The sequence below is a fragment of the Castor canadensis genome, chromosome 5 (genome assembly GCF_047511655.1).
Source record: "Castor canadensis chromosome 5, mCasCan1.hap1v2, whole genome shotgun sequence".
Taxonomy (NCBI): Eukaryota; Metazoa; Chordata; class Mammalia; order Rodentia; family Castoridae; genus Castor; species Castor canadensis.
The window spans coordinates 92,674,030-92,688,836 of NC_133390.1; positions in this window are offsets into that span (position 1 = coordinate 92,674,030).

The following is a 14,807-nucleotide window of genomic DNA, read 5'->3' on the forward strand; positions in this document are numbered from 1 at the left end:
TAGTTATTTTACTTTTACTATAATATTACTGTTGTTTTGGGGTTACATTGTGACATTTACAAAAGTGCTTACAACATACCTTAGTTAAATTCACCTATCCATCTTTCTCCTTATCTTCATCACCTCATTCTTAGAATAGTTTCAACAGGTCTTGTTCCATTTTCATACATGAGTGCATAACATTTTCACCATATTTACCCTCCTACATCCATTCCTTATATTCTCCCCCCTCCCACTGGTACCAACCTCTATACAGGACCTGTTTTTACCCTCCTGTCCTCCATTTTTGAAAAAAGTCATTTTTGTTTGTTTAAGATAACTGTATAGGGAATTTTGTTATGACATTTCCATGAATTTATGTATGATATCCCAAACTGGTTCATCCTCTCCATTGCATTCCTTTCTACCTTAGTTCTCCTCTTATGGTGAGTTCAACAGGTTTAAAGATTCTACATTCATTCTTGAATAGAAAGTACATCAACCATATTTACCTTCTTTACTTCCTTCTTTTACCCTCCTTTTCCTATTAGTGCTGTCCCATTAGGGTGATATGTTTTTCATTCTTGTCCTTTGTTGTTTAGGTGTCTGTTCATTGTTCACTGTGCTTTTTGCCTTGATGATATACCTGTATATGCATTGTGCTTAGGTCAGTTTAACCCCCTTCACTGCACTTCCTTACTCTCTTCCCTTTATCTTGGGTTATTTCACAGTTCCAGTCGTTTCCTAGTGTCTTGTTACTGCATACGTGTGATATACTTCATTATTATTTGATATCTTTCTTTCCTTCTTTTCCTCCTCCCTTGGTCTCAGCTACCTGTCCCACTTTTGGATACATGTTCTGCATATATTTCTATGTATATATTTGTATTGTTCTTGTATTCCACAAATGAAAGAAAACATGCAGTCTTTGACTTTCTGAACCTGGCTAACTTCACTTAAGATAATGTTCTCCAGTTTCATTCATTTACCTGCAAACAACAAACTTTCATTCTTCTTTATGGCTGAATAAAATTCCATTGTATATAAATACCACATTTTCTTAATCCATTATCAGTTGTGGGGTACCTTGGCTGTTTCCATAGCTTAGCTATTATGAATAATGCTGCAATGCGTGCAGGTGTGTTTATTGTACCCTCATCTACATTCCTTCAGGTATATTCCTAGGAGTGGAATTGCAGGATCATATGGTAGTTCTACTTTTAGTTTTTGGAGGAGCCTCCATACTGTTTTCCATAGTGGGTGTACTAATTTACATTCCCACCAACAGTGTGTGAGAGTTCCTTTTTCCCCTCATTCTCCCCAACATGTGTTATTATTGTTTGTGTTCTTGATGATAGCCATTCTAACAGGAGTGAGGTAGGATCTTAACATAGTTTTGATTTGTATTTCTTTTATGGCCAGGGATGTTGAGAATTATGTACCTGTATTTTTTTTGTTGTTGTTGTTATTTGGACTTCTTCCTTTGGAAAAACTCTTCAGATCTTCATTTCTTTATTTGGTTGTTGATATTTTGGGAGTTTAGTTTTTGAGCTCCCTGTATATTCTGGTAATTAATACCTTGTCAGATGATGTATAGCTGGCAAAGATTTTCTCCTTTTCTGTGGGTAGCCTCTTCAGCCCTTATTTTTATTATCTCTTTCCTTCTGCTGTTTTGGGTTTATCTTGTTCTTGTTTTTCTAGGTGTTTGAGATATAGAATTAGGTCATTTATTTGAAATTTCATTGTATTTTTAAAGTATGCATTCATGGCCATAAACTTTCTGCTTAGCACTGCTTTTGCTGTGTCTGATAGGCTCCATACTTTTTTTTATTAAAAGGAATTTCCTTGGTTTCATTCCAATGTTTGTTGAAGTCCTCTTTGAGTTAATTTAGTTGTTTCTACATCTATTTGAGCTTTCTAAAAAGTTTGTATTCTCTTCATGGAGTTGTTTTTGTAGGTCCTATTCAGAAACTTAAACATTTTTGTTGTCATTCTTCTGACTTCAGCAACTGTGGATTCATCTCCTTCATTGTCCACCAAATCCTCCATTGTGTGATTATTAACCTTTGGAGGAGTCATATTTCTCTGCCTTCTTTTGTTCCCTATGTTTCTATCTTGAGATTTGCTTATGCATTATTGATTAATTGGGTTTTTAAAAATCATCTATTATCCTTCCCTCAACTTAGTTTCTATGCTCTGGCTAGCTTGGTTGTTAACTAGTTGGTTGTATTGTTCACTGATCTGGAGGTAAAACTTAGCAATAACAAATTCATGGATTCAGTACTAAACCAGTTATTTATATAGTATATAAAACCCTTGGTAATATTATTTATGAATAGGGGGTATAGGGGAAATAAAAGTTGTTTCCCTATAGATTAAAACTTAGGTAATAAAAATGATGAGGATAGAAGAGGCAATTGGGAGGGAGGCTGGGAAGAGAAGTGTTATGAGGTGTGGGGGCTACAGGATAATAATGTGTATAAAGGTGAAGTTCAATAATTGTGGAGGAGTGTGCTATTGTCAGGGATTGCAGTGGAATAAGAAGAATGGGATTAATGTATAAAGTTGGTATAACAGACTACTTGGTGAGTGGTTAATGTGGAGAAAATAGAGACAGTGGGAGAAATGGCATAGAGGAAGATGAGAGGGAAGGAAGAAGAAAGAAATGAAAAAAAAATAAATAAAATAAAGTGGAATTAGAGAGGGCTAAGCAAATTAAAATTTCAACAGAATGAAAAAAAGAGGTAAGTAAAATATATTCTATATATTCTAAAATATATTCTGTAAAATATATTCCAAGTTTATTCCTTGTTTTGGAGAGAAGTGAGTTTCCTATGAGTTCAATGAGTGCACTTGTCCCTTCCTCTGATTTCTAATCTGTGTGCTGTCTCTCTGGCAGGGGCTTTCTCTAGGTCCCTGCACCTTCTTAGGATCGATATGGTGGACTGGATGGCAATTGGTGGTTCCACTCTTTACTGGGCAGGTTTGTGTGGGTGCGTTCCACTCAGGATGATTAAATCCAAGCTCCTCTTCAGAGTAGGTGGGTAGTATAGTCAGCTTGTTTGAGTAAGTGTGTTCTCTGAAGAGGTCTTTGAGGAGCTGATGAGTGAGAAGTGCCCTTCTTGCCCATCAGGCAAGTCTGGGAATTGGCATTGAGCTAAATGGCCAAAAGATCTCCGGGAAGGCTGTTATTTTCAGTTTGCTACTAGCTTCTCCAAGTTGATTGAATAGATTGTTATTTCGCCTGGGCTGTGCAGGCTGAGCTGTCCCTTCCCCCACATAAGCTCCATCAGCCTCAGCACTTTTGTATAAAGTGTCATGGGCTGAGCCTGAGCTGCCTCTCCCCCACCAGACAGGAAAGTTGATTTCACTTTGTTTATTAGGTCAATGGGCTTTGTCTGGGAGGGGTGCAATCAATACCTGCAAGCTTCCCTGGACTATTGGCTGCCCTGGACTATTGGTTTCCTCCAGGGCAGAAGGTGTGGTAAGCTCACCTGAATAGGTTGTGGTTTCTCTTGGTAGTATGGAGATCGATGGTCTGGGTTACAACTGGCAGTCTGAAGTTCTACATTTGTGATTCTTGGTGGCTCCAGGACATCCCAGGCACTTTAAGAAATCGTTCTTCAGTTCTCTACATTGAGTTTTTGCTCTTTGGAGAAAGAGAGATGGAAAAAGAAAAAACAAAACCAAAAAAAATCCCACTCCCTTGCAGTCCAGCATGGCAGCTGGCAGCCACAGTGCCCAGGCTTCTGGGGCTGTTTCTTATTATGAAAAGCTAATTTAAAGGTTAGTAGTTGTACATTTGGTCTGCCTGTATGTTGGCAATACCTTATTTGGTGGGGTAGCCCAGTTCTCTCACCCTTGCTTGCTACCATGAACCTGAAGTTTTCTTTCAGGCTTGTGAGAGCTCAGGAGTCTAATGTCTGCTATTCATCATCTTAGTCAAGAAAAAAAAACAAACAAACAAACCCAAGTGCTTTATATATGTTAACCCATTTAATCCTAAAAACTATATGAGGTTAATACAATCCTCATTTTATAGATAAATGTCTTGAGATGTTGTTATTTAGTTCAGGAGACAAAAAACATTATAATCTCCAAAGTTCTACAAGGTCACACTGGCTCTGCTCTCCCTACTTTAACTTAGCACACCAGAGAGTCTAATTAGATGGGTTTCAGCAGTAACAGCACCTTTCCTTATTTGTCCCTTCTTTGAATCTGTTAAGGTGGCAGAGCTGGCTGCTATGGTGTGTAACGAGTAAGTGCTCATAGGAACAGACTGAAGCGAATAGTCAGGAAGTCAGGAAGTATCAGGGTAATCTTGGTGTGTCCCTGGAGCCACAGGACCTCCTTTGATCTTTCATAATAACTAGATAAGAGATGAGATGCTGAAACACACTAGAACAGGGTATACATCACTCCTCCACAACCTCCTGCTATTGCACATGTGCTTTATTCTTGCTTCTTTTTTGTTTCTTGCAGCACTGGGAATTGAACTCAGGGCCTTAGACTTACTGGACAAGAGCTCTCCTACTTGAGCCATACTCCAGTCCTTTTGCTTTTAACTTGTTTTTCTTATAGAGTCTCATGTTGCTGGCCTTAAACTGTGCCTTAAACTGTGATACTCCTACTTTTTCCTCCCAAGTAGCTGGGGTTACAGATGAGTATCACCATGCCCAGTTTGTTTTGAAGATGAAGTCTCACTAACCTTTTGCTCAGGCTGGCCTCAAACTACAAGCTTCCTGTCTCTGCCTCCCAAGTAGAGAAGTGCACAGGTATGTGCCACCACATTGGACTATGTGATTTATTCTTCACTACCACATTGTGTTTGATCCTGTGACTCCCAATCTTTCTTGATTCTTTTGTGTCTCTGCTCTAGGAATAATTACTGATCCCTCTGCTTGTCAGCTTCACTTTGACAGAGTTTGGTTTTGCCTCAAAGTAATAGCTTTAGCCTTTGTTGTGTGGTTGCTCTGAGTTGGTCCTGCTGCTTTTGGATGAGGCTGTTCTGGATTTGAGGGAAGCCTGGGATGTAACCCTGCACTTCTAACACTTGTCTGGCATGGATGTTTGTGGTATGAGGTTTTGTAAAGACGAAGGCACTTTCACCAGATTTTGCTCATTACTGTTATACTGGTTTCAATGTTACAAGCTCTAGAGGTGTGAGGCCTACCTTTGGAAGAAGAAATGGGGCCATGAGGATAAAATCGGTGGCTGGCAAGTGAAATCATCCCATTTTTCTTGTTGGCTCCAGCTGTGCTCCTAACCTGCTTTCCCAAGTTTTCATTATGGTTCCATGGAATTTTCATATAGCATCCAGAAATTTGTGCTGCCCTACAGCAACTTACATTCTGTACAGAAAGAAGGCTAATTTACTACACAGCTGAAGACCATATTCACTTACTAATTAGCTGGTTTGAAGCCTCTGTCACTTAATAAGTTACAATTTGGGGTGAATTGATTTATCATTTAGTGTTTCAATTTGGGGAAGTATGTCTTCTGAAAGCAAATATGGTCATAGCAACAATTTACTACATTTAAACTTTTGTTGAGCAAAGAGGAGAGATAGGCAGCCTTCTCAGTGGTTAGAATTCTGGTAAAGTAGAAGGATCTCAGTCAGGAAAATACATGGATTTGTGTTTGTATCATGACTCTGTGTCTTAGGCCTTATTTAGTTATTTTATCTGCTCTGAGGCCTTATTTAGTTATTTTATCTGCTCTGAACGTTGCTCTTTGTTAAATGAGGAAAATGCTACCAATGTTGCCACTGTTTGGTAAAGACTGGAAGCTAAGATATGTGAAGCACCTAGCTTAATGCTTAGTACACTGCACATGTTCAGTGAATATTAGTTGGTATAAGTATTGTTGTTGATAGTAACAGTCTCTCCAGGGACATTTGTTCTTTATCTTAAGCGCATTGGAAAACCACTGAAAGTGTTTGAAAAGGAGCATGACATAATTGCGTGTGTCTCCACAACCGCTCTCTCTGCAGTTCAGAATAAATTGAGGGAAGTGGGGACATAGAGAAGATGAGCGCTTTGACAGTAATAACGGTAATTCTATGCTCCTAGCCAAGGATCGACTAGAAGAATTGGAGTGTAATGAGGGGCAGCAGGATGATTTAAGAGTGTTTTTAGGGGGGATTATAGGATTTTATTTTCCTGACTAAAGAACGTTTAGATATTATTGGGAAAGACTTAGTAGGTGGTGGGAAGTTATTGGGTGGGATCATTGGATTGATGAGAGCATGTTGAAGTTAGAAGAAAGCAGTGCCGGCAGTTATGCAGGTTTCTTGCCCTTCAACTACCTGCAGAGGGTGTCATCCACTGGGCACAGTTGCCCCTTCAGTGGCACAAAAAACTGAGAAGGGGGCTGTAACTCTCTTTTTCTCATACTTTCTGAACTAGATGGAACAAACAAATGATACACAGTTTAGATTTGGCTTCCAAGTACTTATGGGTGTCTGTGTGGGGGTATTTCACAGAAAGATATGTTATTACATGTAGCTATCAACCATCATTGGTATCAAATTTTGGTCCAATAGAAATTGGACACATGGGAAGTTGAAAACAATAGGAACCTTTTTCACTAGGAAGTGAAAAGGAATCTTGCCAGTTTTGGAGGGAGCCTCCAGCATCAAGCAAAAACTCCTATTCATTTTTCCAGAATAATAAATGAAAAAGAGAATAATGGAGTGGGAATCTTTATGTAAGTTTCTGCAATTGTGACAAGAGAGAAGGAGGATAGAATACAGGTACACATTCAGAAGCAGGTAATTCTACACTGAAGGTATCTATTTTCCTGAACAGTGGGTCAGGGTACCTGCTGAGAGGCAAGTGAGTAGCATCAGGTTTGTGAGTTGAGGAAGGTAGAAAAGTTTAAAAATAGTCACTGTTAATACTAGGAGAGAGCTTTGCCTAAAGAATTGTTGGATTGCTGGGCAGTTAGTGTTCAATGTCATGAATTTTTGATGGTAACAATCTAAGTAGATATGTGATTTTTCCTATAGTAGTGTTGGGTCAACAGTTCAGGCATAAGTATGTAGAAGACAGACTTTGGGACAAATCAGGTTATAATTTTATTATACAACATGGTAGTAAGGATGGTCACACATAATGTTTTGGATAGAAGACAGCTGTGATGATAAAAATGTTTATAGTGTGGCTATAGGGTCTGAAATTCGAGGCAGAACTATGGAATGGAGGTAGCAAACAAAGCTAAGACCCTGAGAATTGTGCTTAGGCACCAAAAGTAGACTAAGATACTAAGGAAACAGTGAAATAGTCCTTGCTGGGAATAAGTTGATCATGTGTAGATTTAGGATATATGGAATAATTTCAGGGAAAGCTAGGACACTACTTCATGGTTATTTTTGTGGGGTTTTCCTTTTCCCTGTGCCCTGAAGTTGAACTATTCAGAACTAGATAGGAATGTAGTTATCCACTGAGGAACCACAGTTGCAGATATAGTTTTCTTAGTGTACATGGAGACTCCCCGTGGATACTAAAATCTGAGAACACTCATGCTTCTTACATAAAATGGCATAGTATTTGCATATAACCTGTTCATATTCTTCCATATACTTTAGATTATTTGTAATACCTAATATAATATAAATGCTATGTAAATGGTTATACTGACTTGTTTAAAGAAAATGGCAAGAAAAAAATCTGTGTATGTTCAGTAGGGAGGTATTTTTTCCCAAAATATTTTTGATCCATGATTGATTGAATCCAAGGATGCAGAACCCAAGGCTACCTTTGCCAATTTATAAAATTAATAAGCAAATTAAAAGTGATTGAAAAGATTTGGACTCATACATGATTTCCCTGATATCTTACATGATTTTTCTGATTCAGAGAGTGTGTTAAATAACAGCTAGAAATAGGAATAAAAGAGATTGGGCTTCCAAATGCAGGAGAGAGTGAAGTGATGAAATGAAAAATTTTGAAGAGGGTTGTGGCTTTTTGTTAGTCCAATGTGGGGCTATGGTGAGTCCACACAACTTGAGCAGCTGGTAAGTTGCTCAGCTTAACTGTGCCTATGATTCTGTCCAGGCCCTGTCCTGCCTACAGGTGCCTCTCACATGGACAGTGCTCCACCTGGATGTGCAGGATAACTATTAATTTCTCCTACTCCCTGTAGGCACATCTTGCCACCCTGATGAAAGGTGGAGCACCTAAAAAGGTGATGGTGGAATGTGAGAAATTTTTGCTCTTGATCAAATCTGATTTTGAGTAGCCGATATCAGAAATTCAGAAGACCTTGATGATCAAAATTACTATTTTTTTTGTGTGTGTGGTACTGAGGTTTGAACTCAGTGCATACACCTTGAGACACTCCACAAGCGCTTTTTTTCATGATGGGTATTTTCAAGATAGGGTCTTGAGGACTATTTGTCCAGGCTGGCTTCAAACTGTGATCCTCCTGATCTCTGCCTCCTAAGTCACTAAGATTATAGGCTTGAGCTACTGGCATCTGGCCAAAATTATTTTTAAGGGCAATTTTGAGAAAGTGGCTTGGGACCATTCTGTAGAATTCAAGATAGGGGATTAAGATATCATTTTAAAATTTTAGAGTAAGTTTTTCCCCTTTGGAGATAAAAAGGAAGATTTTGGATGTAGAAATTAGGTGCTGGTGAATGAGTAGATGGCATATTTTTATCACCTTATACCAATAGAAAAATTTCTTTTGTCATTTGTATCTTCACTATCAACAGATGTCTTAGTTTCTTCTTAGATAATATGTTCAAAACATCTATTTTCTTCTACTTTTCTCTCAATTTCATATTCAATCTCTGTCAATTTGCTTTTCTATTTGCTTTCAAATCTCCAACTTCCTTTCTATTAGTTTTAAAATGCCTGGGTTATTTTTTCCATCTCAGTAACTTTTGTTGATAAAAGTCACCCATTGACCTACTCAGAACCCTCTGTTGGTGGTCCCACTTCAATTAAATGAAAATTTCCAATTATAAATTTAATGTTCTCTTGTCTCTGCTCTGTCTCATTTAATTTCTTAAGATTGCCTCTTTTACTGTGTGTTTCCAGGGAGATGAAGTTTGGGTTCATTCTTTGTTCATGTTGCTGCTTTCCAAATTGCCAAGTGACATCAGAAGCTTCTCCATGAAATCTCAGCTTTTCACTAGCAGGTCATAATCAGCAGCCAGCCAAATGGATGCACACACTTGTCTGACCTATGATCAGATAACTTCCCCTTTTTACAGTACATTGATGAGTCTCCTTCCACAAACATTAGAATAAATAGACTCAAGGGAATGAATGTGTCTTTAAATTTTCAGTTTGTCTACAGAAGGTTTGAAATCTTATGATTTACATGACCATATATAATGTCAATACTGATATTGGCAGTAGACCTGTAAAACTAAATTGGTCTGAGCAGACCTGGAACCTTCCTCAAAACTGTATGAGAAAATTTTGTTTATGTGTGTTGATAGCATTTGTTTTTCATGAAGAAACATAGTTTTCAATATTTTATCTTATTTTTTATTTTGGGGGTCATAGTCCATTTTCATGACTATAATATGATCTCCTGTGGTTCACAGTTAAGCCCTATTCACACCTACAGCCCTAGAGGACCACTAATTACTTTCTGTGTATATAGTTTCGCCTGTCTTGCTTAATAGTATGTGATGGAAATCCCTCCAAATCAAATTATGAGTCTCTAAATCAGTGTTTTGCCTTTTTGCATATCTTCTATGGTGTATATATGTAATAGTTTATTCAGTTCTTTCCCTAATAATGTTAGTTCATGAATATAAATATGATTCCTAGTTTTAGGCCTTTGGATGTCTTTTCTATGCATGTTCATTTTTTTCTTTTAGGATGCTCTTTCATTTGAGTGTATAAGAACCATTACCTGTTATAGATATGTCTTTTGCCTATTTATTGCATTAATTTTTTTCCTAGATCGATAAACTTCTATTTGCACATATTTTGTCCTGAGAATATGGTTGTCTTTGTGACCAAGATGACTAATTTTTTGGATATTCCAGGAACATACATTTACTGAAACTATTTTGTTTCTTTTAAAGGGTATGTAGTTCTTTGTATACTTCTTTACATTTAATAAATTGTATTATTTAATTCTTATTAAATTCTTATTTAATTAATTCTTATGAATTAAATAATGCAACCTAAAGTATAGCCACTAGATCTATCCAATTCTGAAAGAAATATATTGATAGGAAATCAATATGCAGGTTCTTCCAGAAACGAACAACTAAATTGCCATATAGTTCTACTATGCCACTCCTAGGCATGTATTTGAAGGACTATAAATCAGCATACAATTGAGATACCTGTGTACCCATGTTCATTGTGTCACTATTCACAATAGCCAAGTTATAGAATCAGCCTAGGTGCCCATGAACCAATGAATGGATAGAGAAAATGGAGTAAGATTCTGCAACACAGAAGAATGATGTTATATCATTTGCAGGAAAATGGGTGAGACTGGAGAACATCACATTAAGTGAGATAAGCCGAGCTCAGAAAGATAAATATTGCAAGTTTTTGCTCATAGACCTAAAAAAATGTCAGAATTGTAAAAGAGGGATTGTTTTGAGGGGAGGGACCAGCCAATGTGTGTGTGTATGAAAGCAGCACAATGAAATGCACTAAAAAGGAGGGAGAGAAGAGAGGGTTGTTAAGAAAGAATAATATAGCTGGATGCCAGTGTCTCACGCCTGTAATCCTAGCTACTCAGGAGACATAGATCAGGAGGATCATGGTTTGAAACCAGCCTAGACAAGTGGTTCACAAGACCCTATCTTGAAAATACCTAACATACACACATACAAACAGCTGGTGGAGTGGCTCAAATGGTAAAGTGCCTGCTTAGCAAATGTGAAGTCAAACCCCAGTACCACACAAAAAAAGAGTAATATAGGTGAGCTAAATTTTATAAAAGTATATTCTGCACATGTATGGAAACATCACAATGAACTCCTTTATATGATTTATGCTAATAAAAAATTTAAGAAAGAGAACATTAAAGGCTTTCACAATAATTACCTTTTTATACTCTACTAACCTGGTACTTTAAAAAAAAGTTTTGGCTGTGAGTTAGCAGCAATGTTCATTGTTATATATAAGTTTATGACATTTACAATGCAAGAAACTTTAAAAAACTATCCTGATTATATTTCATAATTATATAACATCCATTAATATGACTAGCACATTTAATATTAAATCCCTTTTAATTTGTATTGCCCAGTTCCCTTTACCACACTTTCTGTTTGGTGTTCCTTACATAATATTTCTTTACTTTCCCTTTTACCTTCAGAAAACTTTCTTACTTTAAAAACAAATAGTCCATAGCTGGGCTTACTCTCCACGCTCATCCAGAGTCTCTTAAAATTTATTCTTTCTCCCTTTCTCTTCATTATTTGTACTCTAGTTTTATTTCCATATTTTCTTTTCTTTCATTGTTTCTGGTTTGGTCAAGTTTCTATTCAGTCATCCCACCCTTCCTTTTGTTATTTTGCCAATGCTTTTTCACCTTTTTAAAAAATTTCATTTGGATTAGGTTTACTATTCTCTATCAAATTTCTTTGTCATTGTGGTGAGATAATTAGCTATAATACTATTAATAATACTATTTTTCTCAATTAGGAAATGTTCTGATGGGTTTTGCCAGAGATAGTACATCAGTGACAAATTCTCTGAACTTTGCATTTTTACCTCAACCAGTAACTGACATATAATTTGGTGTAGAAGTCTTGGGTCATAATCTTTATCTTCCAGTGGAATGTGGATGTTCCACTCAATAGCAGTTACTTCAGATTGAAGGTAAGGTGCTTGATACTAGTCTGACTTTAATTTCCCTCTTAATAATGTTAGTCTTTCAGCTGAAATGTCTTTAACATTAAAAATATATATATTTTTTCAGAGTTCAAGAAGTTTGCCAGGCTGTGCCTGGTTGTGTATTGTTTTCATTAATCTAGCCCTCAGTGAGCCTTTTGAATTTGCAGACTTATTAGGAAATTTTCATTCTAATATTTCTTTATTTGATTCTCCTCCACCTATTCTTATTTCTTCTCTGGAACTAATAATATTCTCGTGTTAGGCCTCTTGAATCTATCCTTTAATTCTCTTATTTTATTTTTCACTGACGATTTCATCTCTATTGCTTGCTCTGTACTTTAAGATAGTGTGACATTTTTCACACTTGATTTTCCAAGTTATAATTTGGGGCTCAACAGTGCCTTATCCTTTAACTCATCTGTTGAATTTTTACATTGGGAAATTATATCTTTTATCCCCAGGAAAACTTTATACTTCACTTTAAAAGTTCTCAAGTGCACATTTTTTTATTCAGTTCTTAATTTATCTCCTCTAGAAGTTCTATGTCACAGGATACCTGATTAATTTTTTTGATCATCAACTCTAGTCCTTCATCCCATTTAGCTGAGTTGACATTTTACTTTAAGATGGTATAATTGTGTAGGTTGTTGGACCCTCTTTTGTTGTTGTAGTTATTTTTTGGTCTCTTGTCTCTCTGTCTCCTCATTTCCAAAGTCTTCTTTTTATCTCTTGGTATCTGATCTCTGAGAACCAGACTTTTCCCAGCTGACAGCTTTTTGTCCCTGGTTCTGGGCTCTGAAGCTATTTTTCAGGTGCTTGTCTAGGCATAGGGAATAAATTTCCTCATTATTTCTTTCTGATATGACCACAACAGAGTCCAGATCTTATTTAAACTGTGCTATCTTTTAAGTCTCAGCATGCAAGAAACCAACATGATTTGGAACTTCTGAATAATCAATAAATATAGAGCCATTATTTATGGAACATAAAGTAATTGCTCTGTGTGCTCTAAGACTTTAAAAATATATCTTCTCTAAATGATATAGAAGTAGGCAAGAATGAGAAAAGAACTCTGTCATATTGTCTATCCATAGTGCCTTGTCCATTGCTTTGATTGGATTTTTAAAGCAGTCTGTGACCCATAAAGTGATTGCTTCTTTAATAATAACAGCTTAAACTACCAAAGTCACATGTTCTCCATACCTTTAATGCAACTATTTCAGAATGACTTCCTATAGAGACATAACGATTATTAGGACTCATAGCACTGTTATCTGTCCATCTCATGCTAGACAGTGCACATTTCAAATTCTCTATAAGTCTTTGATCTTTAATAGTGTCTAAATTCCTTAGCTCTATAAAATTGATTTTAAAAAGAGACTTTTCTACCTGCTGACACATGTGATTGTTAGAAAGAAACTGATTTAAAAGTATAATTTCAGAAATCTTGACGGAGACGTAACACCTCTGATTTCAGAATGGGAAGGAACTTTAAAAATATTTTAGTTCAAGTTCTCATTAATGCCAAGTAGTTGGACTCTACCTCAATTCCCTGGAGAGCCTAATCCAATATCCCATGATGAGCCAGTCCATTACTGGAACACTCTGACTCTTAAAGAGGTCTTGCTGTATTGAGCTTGGCTCTATCTCTGTAAATTATGACCATTGACTCCATTGTTACTTTTGGTATACTCTTTTTCTTTTTTTTTTGGTGGTACTGGGGTTTGAAATCAGGGCCTCATATTTGCTAGGCAGGTGTTTTACCACTTAAGCCATGTCCTCAGCCCAAAGTGCTACTTTTGAAATCAATTTTGCTGACTATCACCCTTATCAAAGCAATGTTTTATCATCTCAACAAAGGCATATGTCCCTATAAAGTTTTCTATAAAGCATATGTGTTTAAAAGCTTTAGTAAGTGAAACCATAAGTATATGTAGTCCTTTCATGTGTCTTTTACCTAGAACATTCTGAACCTGCTGGGCAAGATAGGCATAGATACTGAATCTAGACTTACATAAATTCTAAAACTCAATGTTTTAACGTTAGAAGGAACTTCACAAATCACCATTTAACCCATTGAATTTATTTTATATAGAGGATGTAGAAGTCCAGGTAAATGAAATTGTTACCTGAAATTGATATCTCCTTGCATCTTATGTTACAGCTGAAGAGATGACTAATGAATACCTAGAGATTACTATTCCCATTGGACTGTATTACTAAAAATACAAAACAAAACAAATGTTGACAAGGATGTGGAGAAAGAGGAACTCTTATACAATGTTGGTGGTAATGGAAATTAGTATAGCCATTATGGAAAACAGCATGGAGATTTCTGAAAAAGCTAGAAATAGTACTTCCATGTGATCCAGCAGTCCCACTCTTGGGTATATATCCAAGGGAAATGAAAGCAGTCTGTTCAAGAGGCATTTACACTTGCATATTTATTGTAGCACTCATATTCACAATGGCCAAGATGTGAAATCAGCCTAAGTGTTTACCAACAGATGAATGGCAAGAGAAAATGTAGCACATATAGACAATGAGGTATTATTCAACCATAAAAAGAATGGAATTCTGTTAGTTTCAGAAACATGGATGAAATTGGAGAACATTATGTTAAGTAAATAAATCAGGCACAGAAAAACAAATACTGCATGTTCACTGTTATACGTGGAAACTGGAAAGTGAGTCTTAAAGAAGTAAAGAATGGAGCAGTAGTTATCAGAGCCAGGGAAGGGTGTGGGGAAGGCAATGAGGGATAGAGAAAGGATGATTCACAGGTACAGAGGTACAGTTTGATAGAAAGAATAACTTCCAATGTTCTATAGCATAGTAGGGTAACTGTGGTTGACAACACTTAATTGAACATTTTAAAACATCTAGTGAGAGGATCTTGAATGTTCCCAACAGGAAGAAAGGATATATATCTGAGATGACAGATATGCCAATTACTCTGATCTGATCATTACATATTTCATACATGTATTGAAATGTCAC